We start from the raw sequence: 6,144 nt of genomic DNA, 5'->3' as shown, positions 1-6,144 counted from the left end.
CTCAGAGTCATTTTGATTTGCATTTCCTTGATGACTAAGGATGTTGAACATTCTTTAAGTGCTTCTAGGCAATTTGAGAGTCCTGTGCTGAATATTCTCTATCTAACTCTGTACTCCACTTATAAATTGGGTTATTTGGTTTGTTGATGTCTAGTCTCTTGAGTTCTTTATATATTTTGGATATTGGCCCTCTGTCAGATGTGTGGTTGGGGAATATCTTTTTCCAATCTATAACCTGCCATTTCTCCTATTGATGATGTCCTTTGCCTTACAGAAACTTTGCAGTTTCATGAGGTCTCATTTATCAATCATTGATCTTAGTGCCTTAGCCATTGGTGTTCTGTTCAGGAAATTGTCTCCTGTACCAGTGGTTGAAGGCTATTCCTCACTTTCTCATCTAATAAATGTAGTGTATCTGGTTTTATGTTAAGGTTCTTGATCCACTTGGACTTGAGTTTTGTGCCAGGTGATAAATATGGATCTATTTGTGTTCTTATACACGCAGACATACAGTTAGTTAAACCAGCACTATTTGTTGAAGATGCTTTCATTTTTCCACTGGATTATTTTGGCTTCTTTGTTAAAAATCAAGTGACTATAGGTGTATGGATTTATTCCTGAGTCTTCAATTCTATTCCATTGATCAATATGTCTGTTTTTATGCTAATACCATGTGATTTTAATTACTATTTCTCTGTAGTATAGCTTGAAATCAGTGAGGATTATACCACCAGAAGTTATTTTGTTATAAAGGAATGTTTCCACTAAACAAGATCAAGAAGATAGAAATTAGAAAGGAAGAAGCAAAGTATGGCTATTTGCAGATGATATGATAGTATAAATAACTGATCCACAAAATTCTACCAGAGAACTTCTACAGCTGATAAACACCTTCAGCAAAGTGGCTAGATACAAAATTAACTCAAAAAAGTCAGTATCTCTCCTTTATTCAAATGAGAAATGGACTGAGCAAGAAATTAAAAAAATTTAGGACAATGAGGAAACACCATTCTCAATAGCCACAAATAATATAGACTATCTTGGTTTAACTCTAACCAAGCAAGTGAAAGACCTATATAACAAGAACTTCTCATTTCTGAAGAAAGAAATTGAAGAAGATATCAGAATATAGAAAGATTTTCCATGCTTATGAATCAGTAAGATTAAGATAGTAAAAATGGCCATCTTACCCAAAGCAATCTACAGATTCAATGCAGTTCCCATCAAAATTCCAGCACAATTCTTTTTTTTCTTTTTTTTATTTTTAATTTTTTCTCAAATCATAATTAATTCACACAGGTGTATAAACACAGAAAGGCAGGACGTGGGGAAGGGAATGACATTGGAGTGTGGGTGCTCAAGGGGAATACAGATATCTTCAGAACCGGGTATCGGCTGGGTGAAGGTTCAGGGGACAAGTCACCATGACTCTGCCTATGACTCGCTTGTCCCCATCTAAGCTGGTATTATTTGCCAAGGCTACCTATTTACAAGGTCCATGACCACTCAGGCTTATAAATTTCCACAAAAGCTGCCCGTTGACATTAGCTTATAGCCATCTGTTTCAATGTTCTTCCACTGAGACCCAAGACTTGGTGTTAGTATACATGTATGACAGGCCCACTGCTAATTTTAGGCCTATGGCTGATTTTAGGCCTACAGTGTGTAAGCAGGGCTGCCCCTGACATCTCCTCCCTTCTCTAAGTATAGAAGGGCTGTGGCAATTCTAAACTTGCGAAGGCGGGGATAGAGGCCTGACCTCCAGTATTTGAAGGGGACCTTGTAATGGCTCCAGTCCCCCTGTCGTTGTCCAGTGAGGCATGAGGGCCATACCCGTCCCTATGTCTTTTTCCTGGAGAGGGGATACTTTTGACATCAACTCCTATGCAGTCAGGCTTGTCCCTCAGGGAACCCAGATAGATATTTTTATCTTTTAATAATATTCCCTTGCAGTGCTTAGCCTCGCAACCTAAGCAAGAATTTAGATCGCCTGTCAGAGGGGGTTCTGGGTGGCCCCTCTCTGCTTGGTCTAGGGGCAGAAGTCCCCCCTTTTTAGGTTGGGTGGAGATGGGTTTTGGAAACACCCTGTATAAAGTAACAACCTCATCGTGAGTCTCGTGGTCCTCCATAGCTAACTTATGATAATGTATCTGAGTAGGTTTTGCTACCAAATTATTTATCTGTTGTATCACAGAGTTAGTCCGCCTATTTGAGAGCCAGGGACCAGCAGAATAAAGCAAAAAGAATCCAAAAAATGGTCCCAAGATGGAAGGAAATAGGGTTGACAACCTTGGAAAGGCTGCAAATCAATTCTTGTATCAGCATTCATCTGTCTCTTTCTCTCTCTGATTTTTCTTAGGCTTCACTACCTATTTCATGCTCTCTTTAACCCTCCTTGTCTTGTCTATGTGAAGGCAACCTTCTTCTTTGAGGGTTATACACAGTCAAGAGCTGTATACAGTCTTTTCTATTGTACTAGAGTAAATCAAGTCCAAAAAGGATCTTTGCGATTTTAGGAGGTCTCTTCAGACAGCGAAACGAGGAAATTCTTCAGATTAGTGATGTCAATCTATAGCTGTTTGATGTTCTTGTCAGTGGCCCTTCAAAGGTCTGAGTAGTATAAGTTCGGAGGCCAGCATCTGGATTAGAACTTCTAACCACAGACATCACGGGTGATTCATTTTTACCTGGAAAGGAAAAAGAAGAGGATTCTCAGGGAGATTTCTCTTCCCTGGATGTAAATTGTTATTCATCATATTTATGGTTGGGCCTGGCTTTGTGGGGGTATCTATTTTTTTTTTCATTAATCTTTTTGGTAGCCGGTTAGCTGTGCCTTCTGTGGTATCAGACAGGCATATCAGTCCTAGGCCCCATAAGGGAACTGGGTCTGGGCCATTCCCTTTAAGGGTAAGAGGGTCCTTCCCCATATCTGTGGCAAAGTTTTTTTGGTCTTGGTGGTCCCGGAGGCAGTCAGCAGCAGATTTGCTATGAGCTTTCAGCTTTAGAGAGATAAAAGTGAACAAGGCATGATGGAGAGTATTCAGGGGGACTCCTTCTGAGGGGGTACCGTTCCCTCTCTTTTGTTTTTAAAGCCAATTTTTCAGAGTTCTTGTAAAATCAGGGCAGAAGCGCCAACAGTCGCTCCTTCCATACTCAGAGAGTCATGAAGACCCTATTTAAGGATATAGAAATCTATATTAATAATCTTTTGTCAAAGGACTGTTATAGCACCACTGACAACTAATCAGACTATATAATATATCGATTAGTAATAGCTTCTTCTACTTTTTGTGAGATTACCTCTCTTTTGTCAATTAATAGTTGAGGAAAATTAGGGTTTACCTCTCTCTTGAGAAGATTGAACAGAGACTTAAATTCTTTTGTAGAGAGCTTAAAATAGTATCTTAGCCAATTTGCAACTCCTAGAACCTTTTGAAATTAATTTAAAATAAGTAAACTCTCTCCCTCTCTCTCTCTTTTTTTTAGACCCTTCATCTGTGTCTTTTTTTATTGGATATTATACGAATTTACCTTTCAATGTTATCTCCTCTCCCATTCTCCCCCAAAACCCCTTATCCCATACCCCCTCCTCCTAATTTTTGTGAGGGTGTGCTCCAAACATCCTCCCAGTCCCATCTCCCTGCTCTTGAATTCCCACACAGTAGGGGATCCAAACTTTTGGGGACCTTGGCCCTCCACTTTCACTGAAGTCTAACAAGGTCACCCTCAATTCCCTATACAGGTGCATGAGTCCCTCCCTTTGTGCTCTCTGGCTGGCGGTTTAGACTTTGGGAGCTCTGGTTGAAACTTTTGATACTCCTTCTAGAAAGGACCAAAGCATCCACACTTTGGTCTTCCTTCTTCTATGTGAGTTTTATGTGGTCTATAAGTAGTTTCTTAGAAATTGTGAGCTTTTGGGCTAATACCACTTATCAGTGAGTGCATACCATGTATGTTCTTTTGAGATTGGGTCACTTCACTCAAGATGATATTTTCCAGCTCCATCCATTTGCTTAGGAATTTCATGAACTCATTGTTTTTAATAGCTGAGTAGTACTCCATTGTATAAATGTACCACATTTTCTGCATCCATTTTTCTGTTGAAGGGCATCTGGGTTCTTTCCAACTTCTGGCTATTATAAATAAAGCTGCTATGAACACGGTGGAGAATGTGTCCCTGTTGTATGTTGAAACGTCTTTTGGGTATATGCCCAGGAGTGGTATAACTGGGTCCTCAGGTAACATTATGTTCAATTTTCTGAGGTACCGCCAGACTGCCTTCCATAGTGGTTGTACCAGGTTACAATCCCACCAACAGTGGAAGAGTGTTCCTCTTTCACCACATCCTCGCCAACATGTGCTGTCACCTGTGTTTTTGATCTTAGCCATTCTGACTGGTGTGAGGTGGAATCTCAGTGTTGTTTTCATTTGCATTTCCCTGATGACTAGGGATGCTGAACACTTCTTTAGGTGCTTCTCAACCATTCGAGCTTCCTCAGTTGAGAATTCTTTGTTTAGCTCTGTGCTCCATTTTTTAATAGGGTCCTTTGATTGTCTAGAGTCTAATTTCTTCAGTTCTTTGTATACCTTGGATATTAGCCCTTTATCGGATGTAGGGTTGGTGAAGATTGTTTCCCAATCTGTTGGTTGCCGCTCTGTCCTATTGACTGTGTCCTTTGCTTTACAGAAGTTTTGTAGCTTTATGAGGTGCCATTTGTCAATTCTTGGTTTTAGAGCACAGGCCATTGGCGTTCTGTTCAGGAACTTTTTTTCCTGTGCCTATGTGTTCCAGGCTTTTCCTCAGTTTCTCTTCTATTAGTTTCAGTGTGGCTGGTTTTAGGTGGAAGTCCTTAATCCACTTGGAATTGAGCTTTGTACAAGGAGATAAGTATGGATCAATTTGCATTTTTCTACATGCTGACCACCAGTTGGACCAGCACCATTTGTTGAAAATACTATCTTTTTTTCCACTCGATGGTTTAGCCTCTTTGTCAAAGTTCAAGTGACCATAGGTATGGGGGTTCATTTCTGGGTCTTCTATTCTATTGCATTGATCCTCCTGCCTGTCTCTGTTCCAATACCATGCAGTTTTTTATCACTATTGCTTTGTAGTACAGCTTGAAGTCAGGGATGATGATTCCTCCAGAAGTTCTTTTATTGCTGAGAGTAGTTTTCACAATCCTGTTTTTTTTTGTTATTCCAAATGAATTTTAAGATTGCTCTTTCTATCTCTGTGAAGAATTGAGTGGGAATTTTGATGGGGATTGCATTAAATCTGTAGATGGCTTTTGGCAAAATAGCCATTCTTACTATATTAATCCTTCCAATCCATGAGCATGGGAGATCTTTCCATCTTCTGAGATCTGCTTCGATTTCTTTCTTCAGAGGCATGAAGTTCTTGTCATACAGGTCTTTAACATGCTTGGTTAGGTTCACACCAAGGTATTTTATATTATCTGTGACTACTGTGAAGGGTGTCATTTCCATAATTTCTTTCTCAGCCAGTTTGTCTTTTGAGTAGAGGAAGGCTACTGATTTGCTTGAGTTAGTTTTATATCCAGCCACTTTGCTAAAGTTGTTTATCAGGTTTAGGAGTTCTCTGGTGGAAGTTTTGGGGTCACTTAAGTATACTATCATATCATCTGCAAATAGTGAGATTTTGACTTCTTCCTTTCCAATTTGTATTCCTTTGACCTCCTTGTGTTGCCTAATTGCTCTGGCTAGGACTTCCAATACTATATTAAATAAGTAGGGGGAGAGTGGGCAGCCTTGCCTAGTCCCTGATTTTAGTGGGATTGCTTCAAGTTTCTCTCCATTTACTTTGATGCTGGCTACTGGTTTGCTGTATATTGCTTTTACTATGTTTAGGTATGGACCTTGAATTCCTGACCTTTCCAAGACTTTTACCATGAAGGGGTGTGGTGTTGAATTTTGTCAAATGCTTTCTCAGCCTCTAGTGAGATGATCATGTGTTTCTTTCCTTTGAGTTTGTTTATATAATGGATTACATTGATGGATTTCTGAATATTGAACCATCCCTGCATTCCTGGGATAAAACCTACTTGATCGTGATGGATAATTGTTTTGATGTGTTCTTGGATTCGGTTCGCTAGAATTTTATTGAGTAATTTTGCATCAATGATC

Source organism: Grammomys surdaster, unplaced genomic scaffold (assembly GCF_004785775.1).
Source record: "Grammomys surdaster isolate TR1022 unplaced genomic scaffold, NIH_TR_1.0 198, whole genome shotgun sequence".
Lineage (NCBI taxonomy): Eukaryota > Metazoa > Chordata > Mammalia > Rodentia > Muridae > Grammomys > Grammomys surdaster.
Note: the sequence above shows the minus strand (reverse complement) of the source record.